This window comes from Piliocolobus tephrosceles, chromosome 14 (genome assembly GCF_002776525.5).
Source record: "Piliocolobus tephrosceles isolate RC106 chromosome 14, ASM277652v3, whole genome shotgun sequence".
In the NCBI taxonomy this organism is placed as follows: Eukaryota; Metazoa; Chordata; class Mammalia; order Primates; family Cercopithecidae; genus Piliocolobus; species Piliocolobus tephrosceles.
The window spans coordinates 37,666,484-37,684,923 of NC_045447.1; the positions used below are offsets into that span (position 1 = coordinate 37,666,484).

The 18,440-nt window shown below is 37.4% G+C and overlaps 1 protein-coding gene and 1 pseudogene across 1 annotated transcript in view; both read left to right on the forward strand.

Moving 5' to 3' along the window:
- Nucleotides 1–1,283: 1,283 nt before the first annotated feature.
- The window catches only part of BAAT (bile acid-CoA:amino acid N-acyltransferase), a 32,120-nt gene continuing 14,963 nt past the window's right edge, over nt 1,284–18,440 (forward strand). Inside the window, exons 1-2 of the mRNA XM_023202647.2 lie at nt 1,284–1,326; nt 4,589–4,731. The gene's annotated coding sequence lies outside the window, so the exon portion shown is untranslated. The remainder of the gene's footprint in view (nt 1,327–4,588; nt 4,732–18,440) is intronic.
- LOC111536825 lies at nt 14,839–16,479 on the forward strand (annotated as a pseudogene).

The following is an 18,440-nucleotide window of genomic DNA, read 5'->3' on the forward strand; positions in this document are numbered from 1 at the left end:
TAAGTATAACTTTGAAAAAATTAGAATATGTGCCAGCTATTGAGTGCTGTGACTCTTCCTCATAAGAGATGTGCCAGATTCTATGTCTTATTGCGTATTCTCTTCGGAGGAGATGATGCTGATTTTAAACTTTTTGTTCTATAACTTTTAAAAAGCGGTGTTGAGTATTGACTAGAGTGGCAAGTCTTTGTATTTTAATGGACTTAATTTGTGGAAATTACTTAAATAGCAGGTTATCAGATGGTTCTGAATGACAAAGTTGTTAAATTCAGGATTATTGTTTTCAAGCTTTAGATATGGCTGGAGAGCAGTGAGACAGAAAGAATGTCTTATATTGTTTTGACTGCTGACAATTCCTAAAGAAAAGTGATAGAAAGGTTTTTAACAAAAGAAATTGCATTCTCTTTCCCAGGATGACTCCTTTGAAGAGGGCAAAATTCAGTTGGGAATATAAATTCTGGAATCTTCGTTAAGAAAATTAGTTGACTGTATAGACATTCCCTACAAATATCATCCGCAGGCACTTCATTCAAGAACTTCAGGTGTCAGAATGCCTGGAGCTCTGGAGCTTAGACATTAGAGTTGATCCCTTGATATCCCTTTGGGATTAGTTCTAGGACACCTACTTGGATACCAAAGTCCACAGATGCCCAAGCCCCTTGTATGAAATGATGTAGTATTTGCATATTATGTATGCGTATCCTCCCATATACTTTAAATCATCTTTAGATTACTTATAATTGTGAATACAATGTAAATAGTATTTGAAATTGTGAATACAATGTAAATAGTATTTGCAATTGTGAATACAATGTAAATAGTATTTGCAATTGTGAACACAATGTAGTTATGTAAATATGTAAATTTTAAAGTTATGTAAATATGTAGCTATGTAAATAGCTATATGAATAGTATTTACAGTTGTGAATACAATGTAAATAGCTATGTAAATAGTGAATACAATGTAAATAGCTATGTAAATAGTTGTTATGCTGATTATTTAGGGAATAATCAGAAGGAAAAAAGTATACATATTCAGTACAGATGTAGTCATCTTCCCCTCCCATCTTCCCCCAACATTTTTGATCCACAATTGGTTGAATCCACAGATGGGGAACACACAGATACAGAAGACCTACTGTATGTCCTTCTGCTTCTGCTGTGTAAAAGATTCAGCAAGAAATCATTGGAATTTTATGTACAGGATTTCATTATCTCATTTTCTATACAATTTTTCCCTCTGATCCAGAGACACAGAAAAATAAAGGGCAAGATGGAAATAAGGGATGAAGAGGTCTGTATGGAAAAACAGTCACAACTGGAGAGGTAACTGCAAAAACCAAGCAGCTTCATGTGATTGTTAGGACAGCAGAAATTTCTCCTTTGTAGCCTAAAGCAATATTCTGAAAATGTAATGTGCATATTAATCATTTGGGATCTTTTATTTATTAATTTTTTCATGTGGGGGATCTTTTAAAAATGCAAATTCTGATTCAGTAAGTCTGGAGTAGGTCCTGAGCTTCTGCATGCTTTAAAAGCTGATTATATTTTGAGAACATGGATCTAGGTGCTAGTAATGAGGTGGGAGACAAGTACTGCCACCTGAAACAACAGCCCTGGTAAATTTAGCCAACAAGGAGAGGAAACACATTCCAACAGGAAAGGTAAGCTGCATGTCCATCAGTACCTCTAGAGGGCATCACTGGTTTATAGTTCAATACAGTGAATATGTCAGAATAATGGCCTTTAGTTTTCCTGAAAGATTAAATTAGGCTTGCTGACTTGTTTAATGAGATAATCAAACATATATTGTAATTTTAAAGGTTTTTACATTTTTAAAAATTTAATAATTGCTACATTAAAAAGGTATCAGTTAACTAATTTTACTTAGTTGGAACTTTTGTAAGCTTAGTACGTATGCTACATAAAGCCTGCTAATAGAGATTCAGACTCAATAGAATGGTTTTACATATGTAATATATGTTTTAAACAGCATGAAATAGACTCCTCCCTCTCTTAACATGTCATTTTTCTGATTACAAAAGTAGCACATTGTTTTTAGAAAATTGGGGAAGAAAAAAGCAAAAACAAGAATGCAAAAACAAACCTCTTTTGCTTCTCATAATTACCTAACATTTTGGTATATTTTCAAATGAAAAAATTTTTTTTCCTGTATTTTACAATTACTATGGCATCATGCTCCCCTTCACATTAGAAGCATTTCCCCATATTTTTAAATAGACAAGACTAACAAATTTGATTAATAGCATATTATTATGTAATTAGATGTCATGCAGTTATTTAACCAATGTTCAATTGGCTATTTAAATTGTTCTCAGTGTTTTGCTTTTCTGTTCTTTCTAATCCTGCTTTTCTAGTTCTTAGAGAATTGGTCTGCCATAAATCTTTCTACTCAGAGGTAGAAACTACTCTACTGTGAATTTCTTGACCATAAACCTAGGAATGAACAATTCGGTCCTGCTTCTTTGATTCATAATCCCATTAGCACATATTCTGTGAATTCTAAAACACAAAGTGACAAGGACCTTGAAATTTTCACTAGGTTGTTTCACAGTGCAAAAATCCTAAAGCTTTTACTTAAAAGGTTTCCAAATTTAAAAATAGTAACCTCCGATCCCATAGAATTCCAAAGTTAATCTTAGCTGTACAGTAACAGACTGGAACAACCATCAAAGTTCTGCTTTCCATCATGAAATACCAAATTCAAAATATGTAACACCAATGTAACAATAATATACTATCCATATTCAAATTTCACCAATGCCCTGTAATGGCCTTTATAGCAATTTCACCTCCAATCTAGGATCCAATCCTGGTTTATTTAGTTGGTCATTATTATGTTTCTTGGTCTTATTTATTCTTCAGTAAATTTTTTCAAGTAATTGATTTCATATAAGTTACCAAGTTAGTTAGCATAAAATTGTTCATAATATTCCCTAATTAATGTCAATTGGATCGATAATAACAAGCCCACTTTCATTTTGAGTTGTTATTTGTGTCCCCTCTTGTTTTTAATCAGTCTAGGTTGTAGTTTATCCATTTTTAGCTTTGCCTTCCTTATAAATTATTATTCATCATTAAGTTTGAAATATTTCCTTATTTCCAGTGTGATTTCTTTTTGACTCATGACTTATTTTCTATCTATCTATCTATATATATACACACAGATATATATATGTTTGATTTTCAAATATTTGGGAGTTTTCTAGATAGCTTACTGTTATTAATTTCTAATTTCATTGAGAATATATGATTTCAGTATTTTTACATGTATCAAGATTTTATGGTCTAACTTATGGCCTATCTTGTTGAACATGCCATGTACATTTGAAGTTGTTGAGGCGATTAGGGTAAGGTCATTATAGTGTTCAAATCTATGCCTTTACTGATTTTTTTCAAGTTTTCTACCAATTGTTAAAAGAAGGATTTAAACACCTCCACTCATGGTTATGAAATTGTCTATTTTTCCTATTTTTTTCTGTCAATTTTTGCCCCATATATCTTGAAATCCATTATTTGGATTCATGATTTTTATGACCTTGTCATATAGATATATGATATTTATAATCTTTCATTACTACTTTAGGTTTCTTATGCTTACTGTTGCATGGTATGTATTTTTTTCATTTACTTACTTGCATTCTGTTAATGTAAACTACATTAATAATTTTTCACCACAATCCAGACTCTCAGTAATCCTTTCCTTGCTTTTGTTTAAATATTTACTCCAAAAGTGTGGCCTATAGTTTTAGTTCAGCAAATATAAATTTGTAAGATTTATTTATGTGTATTTATGACTAGTTTCTAACAACATTATGTTTATAAGATTCATCCAGGTCATTGCATGTTGTTGTAATTCGTTTAGTTTTGGTCAAAAGTTATTCATATTGTCACATTTATTAGATATTGTCAAATTGCTTTCCGAAGTGGTGGTACCAATTTATATTCCCTTAGTATGGCTTGAGTCTGAGTGATTCACTTCCTAACAAACTCTTATTTTTGGAATTTTTAATTTTTGCCAACCTTATAGTATGAAATATACCCCATGATTTTAATTTGCATTTCTTTGATAATAAATGAGTTAAGCCTTTTCCCATATACTTATGCTTGTGTCTCATTGTCTGTTAAGTACCTGTTTAAGACTTTTTCTCATATTCACCTGAGATTTTTGGACATTACATTTTTAGGAATATTTTATGTATCCTAGTTAATAATTCTTAATCAGTTGTATCTGTAGCATAAGTCTTGCAGCTTGTAGTTTTCAAGTATTTTATGGAGTATTTGGCTGATCAGACTTCCTTAAAATTAAGTTGAATTTACCAGTAGTTTCCTCTAAGTTCATACTTTTTAAATGCTCTTATCACCTCAAAAAAGATCCAAAACTTTTATAGAGATAGTCCTTTTATTGTCTTGTAAAATCCTACTAACACTCCATTCTATAGCTATTTCAAGAAACTGTGTGAATTAGTTGAGGAGGATTAGTAGGAGATTTGGTGCTCCCCAAATTCTGAAAGTGGGTCTTGAATATTTTATTACTCATTACTGTGATCACATTTGTATTTTTCAGCTTTTGTTGTCTCAAGAAAGAAAACATTTGCAAATGCAGATCCCTTCAGAAGTTACCTTGAGTATTTTATTGCAGAAGAAAAATATGCCCTAATGGTACCAATAGGGGTCAAACAACTTCTATAAAGAAAATTACTAAAATATGTGAGTAAAATGTAGTGGCAATCCCTAAGAGGGAGGGATTTAGAGAGAACAGAAAATGAAGAGGGAAAATAGTGATACATTTATTGGGTTCAATAACTGTTAAAAATTAATAGGAAACTAGAGCAAGAGGTATGTGGTAACCTAGCACTTAAGTTAGCTCTGTTATACTTCCAAAGGCATATTTGAGGTTTTGGCCTTCTGGGCAACTTTTGGTAGAGTGTCTGTCATTTTTCCTTTACTGCTGGTAAAGAAGACTCAAGAGGAAGAATCCAGGTACTTTGTATTTTAATCAGGACTATTTCTTTTGGGCCGATTGGAAATAAGTTAAAATCTCAGCTCTTGAATTAAATCAGTTTATTTACTTCAGTGTTTGGAATTTTAGCAGTTCATGAAGACAACTGGTCTTTCTGCTCATTTCATAATCACAGCTATAGAGTTGCCAGGAGTGTTCAGATAAGTGTGTCTTTTCATTTTGATTTGCTTAGAAAAGATGTCAGTAGGGACTTGCTATTATGACGATATTGAGCTAGAATTTATATTTCTGAGGAAAATGAAAGGCTATCAGAAGTCATTTGTTAAAATTTCTTTATTCTGTCTTCCCAATCCTTATCAATATTTCTCCCTCTTTTAAAAGACTATTGCCTAGAATTTTATAGAATAAGCCCTCCTTATTCTATAAGGAAAACTGTACTGGGAAACTCTACTGTGGTCCTATTTATATTTTGTTTGAAGGGTAATTTTCTTTTAATGTAAGACTAATGCCATGTTAGAATTAGATTCTGTGAAAATATTTCTTGAATCTTTGAATATACGTTATACCTATTTATGCAATTCAGGAATGATTTCTGGTAGTGAAATGTAATGTTAAAAAATACCAAAAAAAGCAAGTATAAGTTGAGCTAAAGTTAATGACTTTCTAATTGACTTATTTCTGTTTGGGCACACTGGTTGATGCATGTGATATTTGAATAGAAATAAATTTAATGGATAATATTGTTGGGGTGGCGAATATCTGAGTTACTGGTGGCAAATCTGTATGGGTCTGCAGCAGTCTCATTTCTTGCCTTCTCAAAAGAAAGAATTCAACTGAGGGGCATAAGGCAGTAAAAGAGACTGAAGCAAGTTTCAGAGCAGGAGAAAAAGTTTATCAAAAAGCTTTAGAGCGGGAAAGAAAGGAAAACACAGTTGGGAGAGACCCAAGCAGGCATCTTGGAGGTCAAGTGCCTTGTTTAACCTTGAGCGTAGGATTTTATGTGCTGGCCTACTTCTGGCATCTTGTACCCCTTTCCCTTCATCCTTCCCTTAAGGGTTAAAGGGAACCGCCCACATGCATGGTGCCCTGCTTATGCTTGGGATGTGAGCATGCACAGTGTGTTTACTGGAGTTTCATACATGCTCATCTGAGGCTGTCTTTCGAATTCTGGTAGAATGCCCCTGAAGGTCATACTCTGCCGTTTTGCCTCTTAATGCACATGTTCGAGCTCATTCGCCCAATTCCTGAAAGCTGCCAATTACCAATTTCAGGTGTTTTTATCGAGAAACTGCCTTTCCCTGGTACTGACTGTGACCAATTGTTATTTTAGAGAAGCAGAGTGACCATCACCTGATAGTCACCTCACATTCTGGTGGGTGGGGGGAACTCTCTCCTGCATGACTCATGCTTGACTAGCTACCTACTGTAACAATATGTAGAAGAAATACTATACCTTAAGCTTATTTAGAGTAGGAACTGCATCTTATCTGTCAGTGACTATGACGTGTAGACCCTTGATAAATTCTGTTTGAAATACTAATCAATTTGACTAAGAGTTGGAAATGTAGATTCCATTTCTGACTCTCATGTATTTCTGTATGACCTTAAGTACTCAATTTCTTGATTACAATAAAAGGAATGAAATATGGTACTTGGAAGCTATAGTATCACTTATTTTTAAGCTTCTCAGGAAACAGATGCAATGTTTACTCACCACTGAATTATCATTCTCAGCACCTCTCTCTCTGTAGGCTCATTCTTGTCAGCATGTATTTATGTCTGTGTCTGTCTCATCTCTCATCTATATATACACATATATATGCAACACAAACACTGTTGCATATATTTTCTTTTACTTTCAAGCTGTCTTTTTTTGACAATGTGTTTCTGAAAAATAACTACTTGCTTTTTCAACTAGTTTGACAATCTGTCTTCTTTTTTATTTCTATGTATGTATTTATTGTAGAGATAGGATTTCAGTTCTTTCTCCCAGAGTGGAGTCAGCTCTTTCACCCAGTGGCATGATCACAGCTCACTGCATCCTCAACCTCTCAGACTCAAGCAATTCTTCTGCCTCGACCTCTCAAGTAGCTGGGACTACAAGTGTGCCCCACCACACCCAACTAATTTTTACCTTTTTTTTTTTTTTTTTGTAGAGATGGGATCTCACTGTGTTGCCCAGGCTGGTCTCAACCTCCTGGAATCAAGTGATCCTCACACCTCAGCCTCCCAAAGTGCTAGGATTACAGGCATGAGTCACTATGCCTGGCCTGTGTCTTCTAATTGGAGTGTTTGATCTAAACTGTTTATATTTAATGTAATTATTGATACGTTTGGGTTTAAAACTCCCATCTTGGTAGTTGTTTTCCATTTATCCCATTTATTATTTGCTCCTTTATTCCTCTTTTCCTGTTGTGGCAGATTGCATTTCCCAAAGATGTATACACAAATGCACATACAAATACACACACAAGGCCAGGTGTGTGTGGCTTTGCCTGTAATCCCAGCACTTTGGGAGGCCGAGGCAGGCGGATCATTTGAGGTCAGGAGTTTGAGGCCAGCCTGACCAACATGCTGAAACCCCATCTCTACCAAAAAAATAGAAAAAAATTATCCAGGCATGGTGGGGGCACCTGTAATCCCAGCTACTCGGGAGGCTGAGGCAGGAGAATCACTTGAACTGGGAAGCGGAGATTGCAGTGAGCTGAGATTGCACCACTGCACTCCAGTCTGGGCGACAGAGCAAGACTCCATCTTAAAAAGCAAATACACATACACATTTCATCCACTTAAAAAAAATGTACAATGTGATTGACATTTCTCCTACTGTTAATAGGTATCAGTGTTTTTCTCCACTTGAATTTTGATGGGAGCTTGTGACTGCTATTAAATGGCAGAGATTATGCTATGTGATTTCCAACGCTAGGATATAAAAAGGATACAGCTTCTACCTAGCTTTTTCTCTCTTGTGTTGCTTGCCCTTCCAACCCAGCCACCATGCTGTGAGTAAGCTTGCTCTGTGGTAAGTGAGCAGGTCTATGCAAACCTACCCCTGAAGGCCAAGGGAGCTGAGACACTGAACAAAGAGAGTGACCAAACAGTTTCTCAGAGAGAAACATTTAATAGGGGCTTACAAACAGAAGCTATGTCTCAGGTGGCTGTGAGACAAAGGATTCCCTCACTGTTACTCCCCAGACCCAGGGGTGATATACCATGGGGAAAGGATAATCATGCTTCAGCAGGAATATGTAGGAATTTGCCTAAGGGTAGGATTTTTGGTAAGTGCTCTTATGTAAGAGATATTAGATAAGGCAGAAATCTTAGAGGCATTCCTAGAAGTGGGGTTAATCGGATGTTAACATGGCAGATTAGAATCCAAGATGGAGTTGCTATAACCTCCACACTCCAGCTTTCTAATCAGGCTCTTAGAATCTCACACACTCTCCTCTTCTTCAGTGGTCCTTGAGTTTAGAGGAAGGGTGTTTGATATCGTATAGCTTTAGCAGCAGTGCATTGGCAATGGGAAACAGATCAGGCCCAGTGGGATTTCAGATGAGGAAAAATGCATAGGCTTTCTTGAAGCATCTCTGGTCTTTGCAGTACCATGATTTTTATTTTCTCGGATGAAGTAAAACAATGAGAGATAAATAACATTAATATTCACACAAGGACTACAGTCAAAAAGAGAATTTGTATGCCAGAGCAAAAAAAGAAAAAACTATTCCATTAGGGAGTCAACTAAAAACAACATGAAGAAAATTAAAACTGGGTTTGTCTTTAGAGACTTCTTGTAGCCAAAAAATAATTTAGGATTTAGTCCAAATGGTAGGCAAGTAATAAAAACAATGGTTAAGACTAGAATCTAGGCCGGGTGTGGTGGCTCACGCCTGTAATCTCAGCACTTTGGGAGGCCGAGGCAGGCGGATCACGAGGTCAGGAGATCAAGACCATCCTGGCTAACATGGTGAAACCCCGTCTCTACTAAAAATACAAAACATTAGCCGGGCATAGTGGTGGGCGCCTGTAGTCCCAGCTACTCGGGAGGCTGAGGCAGGAGAATGGTGTGAACCTGGGAGGCAGAGCTTGCAGCGAGCTGAGATGGTGCCACTGCACTCCAGCCTGAGCAAAAGAGTAAGACTGTTAAAAAAAATAAAATAAAATAAAAAAAAAAAACCATGGGTGTACAATAGTTTTTTTCTGAAACGTAATTTTTGTTCTAAGTTTCTCTATTTCTACCAAGGCTAAATTATTGTAGGACCAATTTATTTGCAAAATGAATTTTAGTCTTACTATACTTGACCTGATTATTTGCATAAAGTGCAGCAAGAATAGTGATTGGCCATATAAGTTCTTTTAAAATTGGCTTTTTTGGAACTTTTAAATAAAGAATCTCAGATTTTTTAAAGCCTTGAGGCTAACAAAGCCAGGGATTTGCCATCAGGCTGCAATAACTGTATAAATTGGGTGAATTCTTCTAAAGATTTCCAAATAACTAGAGGTTCCTGGGATCACGTCTGTAATCCCAGCACTTTGGGAGGCTGAGGCAGGCGGATCACCTGAGATCAGGAGTTGGAGACCAGTCTGGCCAACATGGCAAAACCTCATCTCTATTAAAATATAAAAATTAGTTGGGTGTGGTGGCAGGCACCTGTAATCCCAGCTACTCGGGAGGCTAAGGCAGGAGAAGCACTGTAACCTGGGAGGCGGAGATTGCAGTGAGCAGCGATTGTTCCCTTGTACTCGAGCCTGAGCAAGAGTGAAACTCCATCTCAAAAACAACAACAACAAAGTGACATTCTTTACTTACCACAGATCAGGAACCTTATAAAGGACTGTAGAGAAGGTACTAGGCCAGTCTTTCTAAGGGTTTTTGGGTTTTTTTTTTATATCAGCTTTATAAAATCAACCTCAATTTCTCAAAGAAGTCAGATCATATTTGAAAATATGCCATTTCAGTCAAAGCCTTGGCAAAATAACCAGTTTCTCCAGTGTGTCCTCATATAAAAGGAAACATATTCTTATTGAATTTATGTAAATAACTATATTGCCATACAATAAGAATACTCACAAATAGTTCCCAAATTTTAGAGAATTCAGGTAGAAATAAAGGTAAATTTTTTTCACAAAAGTATATTTTACTCAATTGTTATAAACTCTAAGTAGCTCAGAAGAAGAAAGGTGTATTAGCCAGGTTCTTTAGAGGGACAGAACTAACAGGATATATGTATGTATAAAAGAGAGTTTATTAAGGAGAATTGACTTACACGATCACAAGATGAAGTCCCACAATAGGCCCTCTGCAAGTTGAGGGACAAAGAAGCCAGTAGTCGATCAGTTCAAGTTCCAAAACCTCAAAAGTAGAGAAGCCAAGAGTGCAGCCTTCAGTCTGTGGCCAAAGGCCCAAGAGCCCCTGGCAAACCACTGGTGTAAGTTCAAGAGTCCAAAAGCTGAAGAACTTGGAGTCTGATGTTCGCGGACAGGAAGCATCCAGCATGGGGGAAAGATGGCCGGAAGACTCAGCAAATCAGCTTCTCCCACCTTCTCCCTGCTTTATTCTAGCCCTGCTGGCAGCTGACTGGATGGTGCTCACCCACATTGAGGGTGGGTCTGCCTCTCTCAGTCCACTGACTGAAATGTTAATCTTTGGCAACACTATCACAGACACACCCAGAAACAATACCTTACATCTTTCAATCCAATCACGTTGACAGTGAATATTAACCATCACACAAGGTTTTCTTGACTCTTCTTTAATCAGACAGAGTAGCAGCCTTCCAAACAGGGTGTGATCAATTAACCTTGGTACTGCCATTCACAAACCAAGCAACTGTTTGTAAGGCAAGTGAGAGCTATTTATTGGACACTATAGAATCCAGCAGTTCCTCACACAGTTCCAGAGTCATTCCTAGGGGGAAAGAGGCTCCCTGCACATGAATGTCTCCTCTTTGCACTTCCCAGGTAGACTGATCCTATATAAACCACTTCTATTTTATTATGGAACTCTTTTGGGTACTACTGTCCCCATTAGAATGTTTCTCTGACATCACCCCAGACACCATGAGGATTTTAGCTTTCAAAACCATTTGTGGTGTCTTACTCCTGTAATCCCAACACTTTAGGAGGCCAAGGCAGGTGCATCACTTAAGCCCAGGAATTTGAGACCAGCCTGGCCAACATGGCAAAACCTCATCTCTACCAAAATACAAAAATTGGCCAGGCGTGGTGGCGCATGCCTGTAGTCCCAGCTAGTCAGGAGGCTGAGGCAGGAGGATTGCTTGAGCCCATGAGGCAGAGGTTGCAATGAGCCAAGATTGCACCACTGGATTCCAGTCTGGTCGACAGAGTGAGACCCTGTCTCAAAAACAGACAAACAAAAACAAACATTTTATGTCCTTTAGTCATAGGAGTAACTTCAGTTAACATCCCATAGCAAGGCAGTAAATGCCCTTCAAGTGGAAATTCTCTAGTCCGGGGTGCTGATAGTTGCTGCTGGGAGGTATTCACAGGCTTTTGCTATAAGCTACAATAAACATTCTACAAAGGGCTATCACATAGAGAATTTGTCCCTGGCAGCATTCTAACTTCTACTCTACCCTCTCTGGACTTGAAAATCTTATTGGTTCCCATTTAGTGCATCCAATTAATATTGCTCAAAGGGTGGATTTATATGCCTTCTCTTTACAGTACTAGGTAGAAGAAATATTCTCCAGTTACATATAATCTCTATTCCCATAAAACATCTAGGTAAAGGAGACACAACTTTCTTACATAAAGCCTATTTAAACATTTCAACTTTTTTTTTTTTTTTTTTTTTTAAAGTTCTGGGATACATGTGCTGAACCTGCAGGTTTGTTACATAGGTGTACATGTGCCATGGTGGTTTGCCACACCTATCAACACGTCATCTAAGATTTAAGCCCTGCATGCATTAGGTATTTGTCCTAATGCTCTCCCTTCCCTTGCCTCCCACCCCCCGATAGGCCCTAGTGTGTGATGTTCCCCTCCCTGCGTTCATGTGTTTTCACTGTTCAACTGCCACTTGTGAGTGAGAACATGTGGCGTTTGATTTTCTGTTCCTGTATTAGTTTGTTGAGGATGATGGTTTCCATCTTCATCCATGTCCCTGCAAAGGATAGGAACTCATTCTTTTTTATGGCTGCATAGTATTCCATGGTGAAAATGTGCCACATTTTCTCTATACTGTCTAATATTGATGGGCATTTGGGTTGGTTCCAAGTCTTTGCTATTGTAAATAGTGCTGCAATAAACATATGTGTGCATGTATCTTTACAGTAGAATGATTTATAATCCTTTGGGTATATATCTAGTAATGGTATTGCTGGGTCAAATGGTATTTCTGGTTCTAGATCCTTGAAGAATCGCCATACTGTCTTCTACAATGGTTGAAGTAATTTACACTCCCACCAACAGTGTACGATAGTTCCTATTTCTTCACATCCTCTCCAGCATCTGTTGTTTCTTGACTTTTTAATGATCACCATTCTAACTGGCATGAGATATGATCTCATTGTGGTTTTGATTTGCATTTCTCTAATGACCAGTGATGATGAGCTTTCAATTTGTATATGTTTGTTGGCTGCATAAATGTCTTCTTTTGAGAAGTGTCTGTTCATATCCCTCACCTGCTTTTTGATGAGGCAGTTTGTTTTTTTCTTGTAAATTTGTTTAAGTTCCTTGTAGATTCTGGATGTTAGCCCTTTGCCAGATGGATAGATTGCAAAAATTCTCTTTCGTTCTGTAGGCTGCCTGTTCACTCAGATGATAGTTTCTTTTGCTGAGCAGAAGCTCTTTAGTTTAATTAGATCCCATCTGTCAATTTTGGCTTCTGCTGAAATTGCTTTTGGTGTTTTAGTCATGAAGTCTTTGCCTATGCCTATGTCCTGAATGGTATTGCCTAGGTTTTCTTCTAGGGTTTTTATGGTTTTAGGTTTTACATTTAAGTCTTTAATCCATCTTGAATTAATTTTTGTATAAGGTGTAAGGAAGGGGTCCAGTTTCCATTTTCTGCATATGGCTAGCCAGTTTTCCCAGGACCATTTATTAAATAGGGAATCCTTTCCCTATTGCTTGTTTTTATCAGGTTTATCGAAGATCAGATGGTCATAGATGTGTGGTGTTATTTCTGAGGCCTCTGTTCTGTTCCATTGGTCTATAGCTCTGTTTTGGTACCAGTACCATGCTGTTTTGGTTAATGTAGCCTTGTAGTATAGTTTGAAGTCAGGTAGTGTGATACCTCCAGCTTTGTTCTTTTTGCTTAAGATTGTCTTGGCTATATGGGCTCTTTTTTGGTTTCATATGAAATTAAAAGTAGTTTTTTCTAGTTCTGCAAAGAAAGTGAATGGAAGCTTGATGGGAATAGCATTGACTTTATAAATTACTTTGGGCAGTATGGCCATTTTCACAATATCAATTCTTCCTATCCATGAGCATGGAATTTTTTTTCCATTTGTTTATGTCCTCTCTTATTTCCTTGAGTAGTGGTTTGTAGTTCTCCTTGAAGAGATCCTTCACATCCCTTGTAAGTTGTATTCCTATGTATTTTATTCTCTTTGTAGCAATTGTGATTGGGAGTTCATTCATGATTTGGCTCTCTGCTTGTCTCATATTGGTGTATAGTAATGCTTGTGATTTTTGCACATTGATTTTGTATCCTGAGACTTTGCTCAAGTTGTTTATCAGCTTAAGGAGTTTTTAGGCTGAGATGATGGGGTTTTCTAAATGTAGAATCATGTCATCTGCAAACAGGGACAATTTGTCTTCCTCTCTTCCTATTTGAATACCTCTTATTTCTTTCTCTTGCCTCATTGCCCTGGCCAGAACTTCCAATACTATGTTGAATAGAAGTGGTGACACAGGACATCCTTGTCTTGTGCTGGTTTTCAAAGGGAATGCTTCCAACTTTTGCCCATTCCTTATGATATTGGCTATGGATTTATCATAAATAGCTCTTATTATTTTGAGATATGTTCCATCAGTACCTAGTTTATTGAGGGTTTTTAGCACGAAGGGGTGTTGTAAACATTTTAGCTTTTATAATCCTATCAATCCTTATATTTTATGCTCTAGTCTCAGGAACTTCTGTACTCCACCCCCAGACCATTTTACCCTCTCTTGTGAAAAAAGCTTTGGGTTCCCAGCAAGGGGTTGAGCCAAGGGATGTGGGCCTTTTTGTCCATCTTTTTCTGATTAGCCTGTCTCCACATTGCCCCAGGACGTTATTAATCAGCTTTCTCATTGTAATTTTTGCCTTCTGATTTTTGAAACTTCCCCAATCTGGTGTAAATACAGGAAACTGGTTTGGTGCTCTTTAATGTTGGGGAACCAGTAGGGGCTCCCTTTGGTCCACCCAACATTTGATAGTGTTGTATTAAGACTCAAAAGGTAAACAAAAATTTTATTATCTCTCATTAATACTATCCGAAAATCTTGTTCAAAAGAGAAAACTAAATTTTACTTTGTATTAGAGTATTATCAATACTAAAGCTAATTTTAATAAAACCTTATGAATGATTTCATTGACTCTCACTCAGCTTTTGACCACACAAGAATTCCATAAACCTTTTATATATCCGAAGGAATATAAATAAATCATTCTACCATAAAGACACATGCATATGAATGTTCATTGCAGCACTATTCACAATAACTTTTCACAATTTCAAAGACATGGAATCTACCTCATGCCCATTAATGCCCTCTTACAAAATTGTTTTCTATTTTTCTCTTTCTCCAACTTTTAGATCTATTTAGTTTTATCTACATCGTTTTTTCCATTCATTTTGAAACAATCTTTAAAATACCACTAAACCAGGCCAGCATGCCTACACGCTCCCTAGGTGCTGCTAGTCTGTGTGCATGAGTGGGAGGTGGCAGGCCTCCAACTTCACCCTTCTCTGCTGACTGTTCTAGTGAGGTGTTGCCAGCCATGAACCATTTTGGTACCTGGTTGGTGGGAGGCACGGTGACCTCGTTGCTGCCCCTGAAAGCCTGTAACAATGAAAATCTCAGCAAAATTGGCATGTCTTTGGATGATATCATCAAACTAAATTGAAAGGAAGGAAAGAAGCAGACTTTTCTAACTGGAGCCTGGCAATTCAGGATGAGCGTATGATGGAGAATCCAGTAGAATTCTGGCTTTGGTAAGACTAGTCTGAGCCATAGAGGAAGAGTAATGCCTGGAAAGAGATGGCTTTATGGAGTTATCACTGGCCTTGCATCTAGGAAAGCAACTGGAATTTACAAAGAAATTAGTCCTATGTATCATCCATCTCTAAGTGACAGGAATATAGAACGCTATTTTCTAGTGTTAAAAAGGAAGGGAAGGCCGGGCGGGGTGGCTCAAGCCTGTAATCCCAGCACTTTGGGAGGCCGAGATGAGTGGATCACTAGGTCAGGAGATCAAGACCATCCTGGCTAACATGGTGAAACCCCGTCTCTACTAAAAAATACAAAAACCTAGCCGGGTGAGGTGGCGGGCGCCTGTAGTCCCAGCTACTCGGGAGGCTGAGGCAGGAGAATGGCATAAACCCGGGAGGCGGAGCTTGCAGTGAGCTGAGATCCGGCCACTGCACTCCAGCCTGGGCGACAGAGCCAGACTCCATCTCAAAAAAAAAAAGGAAGGGAAACCTTCTGAGACTAATAGGAAGTGCAGAAAAACCAGCTGCAGTTCTCAAGAGACCTAACCAGCTAAACAGAAAAAAATAACATTCCAGACAATTTTACCAAGAGTGGAAATAAATTAAACCATCACAAACACAAGCGTTAGGCAAATTTTCTTTTCAGAAGAGGCCTAAAGGTTCAGGCCCAGTTGAACACAAGAGCAATTGCTGAATAATGTAGTAGGAAAGAGAACTCATCAATGGCAGACTTTTATTGCAGCACTTCTTTTTAGTTCAGCTAAAGATATGGTCCTTGTCCCATGGCCACAAAAATTTAGGCTCACAGACAATTTGCGGAGTGAGAAAAATGGAACTTATTGGGCAAAAAGGATAAAAGAGGGAACAGTGACTTTCCGCAAAGCCAGAATCGGCGCTAGTGCGCTCCATGCCTCATTTGAATCCAAGGCTCCACCCAGGAAGAGGAGGGGCCAGTTTCCTCCTACTGCAAATGGTAGGAACCTCTGTGGCACGCCGGTGTGCATTACTCCCAGTGTGTAGGCGGTTGGAGTTTTTCCACGGACTCCTCAACTGGCTGTCTCACTTTCACCACCAACAGAGGAATTTTGACTCTGTCTATGGACAATCCTGCAGCAGTGCAATGCCCAGTAACACAGAAATCAGGATTAATTCATACTGCTGTATCTTCATTTTTAACAAAATGGAAGCAATGTGAAATAAAGAAAGTTCCTAAAGTGGTCCCCTACAATTGACATAAACAGTGCTGGAAAAAAGACAGAGATGACTTTGAATGAGAAGTTTAGGATCCTGAAGGAACAAAGAGCTGCTCTGACAACAAAGAAGGAAGCTGTTGTGTAACTGTATTAGTCTGTTCTCACAGTGCTAACAAAGACATACCTGAGAGTAGGTAATTTATAAAGGAAAGAGGTTTAATGGACTCAAAGTTTCACATGACTGGAGAGGCCTCAAAATCATGGCAGAAGACAAAGGAGAAGCAAAGGCATGTCTTACATGGTGGCTTACATGGTGGATAGCTTGTGCAGGGGAACTCCCATTTATAAAACCATCAAATCTTGTGAGACTTATTCACTACCATGAGAACAGTATGGGGGAAACCACGCCCATGATTCAATTATTTCCACCTGGCCCTGTCCTTAACGTGGGGATTATTACAATTCAAGGTTGAGACTTGGTTGGGGACACAGCCAAACCATATCAGTAATCACGGGATCGCTCCCATATCAAAGGGACTTTTGAGTGATGACTCTGAAAAATTGAATTGCTGGAAGAGTTCATCATAGAAATTCAAGAAACTTTGCTTCAAAATATTCACAAGGCTAACTCATTTTTATTTTTGAAGATTTTTTTTTAATTAAACAGGTATAATATAATGCCCTGAGATAATAACAGGGAATATACCTGTTCTTAAAGATTTCATTGTTTGCTCAGACAGAACAATGATCTATTTGACTTCTTTGGTTCCTCTTGTAGCAGAAGGAAGATAGAAAGATAGAAATTGATTATTTTTATGATAGTGGTATTTAGGATCTCATTGCCTTTGCCAATTTTTTTAGACTTTATCATGACAAATCTTGGTCTTCTGAGATATGAGTAGGTCCCTTTTTTGCTGTCACTTATCCTTTAATAGTGTGGATGTAATAAATACAGTTGCCTTCATTAGAGATATTTTAAAAAATAATGGAATTCTAGTTTGGAGTTTTAAGATTTATGGAAATATATGAAACTTGGTTCATTTCTCAGGTACATTTTAGGCTAATGCCCCAGAATTATGAATTTTTAGTGTTGAACTTATAACAAGAAATGTGGCTCTAGGCATTAGTCTCAGATTAAAATGTTGGTGCTTGAAGGCTGAAAATGCGTATTTACAAAGTTATCTGATAGGGCCTTGGAGGAGAGGATTCAGTTTAAAAATCTGACAGTTTGTATTTAGTAAATGAAAGCATGAGAGGAAGTAGCAAGTTGAAAGATGGGTAACTGAGATGAAAAACTTCAAAACTTAGGTCATACGTGTACTGTTTGGATTTAGTGTACTTAAGTCTAGTGTCCACAAATAATTATTCAAACGGTGTTTAGAAGAATTATAATTATTAAATGAATTGAGTCCCTCGGACATTTTGGTAGTAAAATTAATAGCCATAAAGTCCTAAACTTTATTTGAAAAGTTACTTCTCATTTGAAAAGTTAAAATTTATGAACTTTGAGGCTTGCTAAATTAATTTATAGCTCCAAAACCAAAAATATACTTGTATATGTCACAAATAACAGATGCAAAATATATAATAGAATTGTATTGTACCTTGTTGTTTACCCTTCACTGATTTCTTGTATGGTATAAAGTTCAGTAATGATGGGGAGAAAAGGGGTCCACCCCTACCCCCCAGACCTCTGATGGGCGGGAGGAGTAAGTCTGTTTGCCAAGATAGTGCTGAGTCCTCAGATGTTGTACACTATAAATTATAGTATAATGACAAATTCAGCAAAATGTTCCAGCTATAAGTTACAAGTTTGGTCATTTTGAAGCTTGACATTTGAGTTGCTATAATGTTAAAAACATCCAAGTAGGTGATAGTTTCTCTAGAGTATATTATTAATGTTGCCTTTTCCTGTAAAACAAAACATCGTTATCATTCAGCCTGCCTTGCATTGTATACTAGACTTCATTGTTGTCGCTTCTTGGGATACTTAATGGTTTATGCTGGCCCTGGAAAGCTATCAGTAACAATTTCATGCTTATATCAAAGAATTAAGTCTGATCCTTAATATCTGATATTTTGCCAGTACTTCTAGTGATAAGAGAT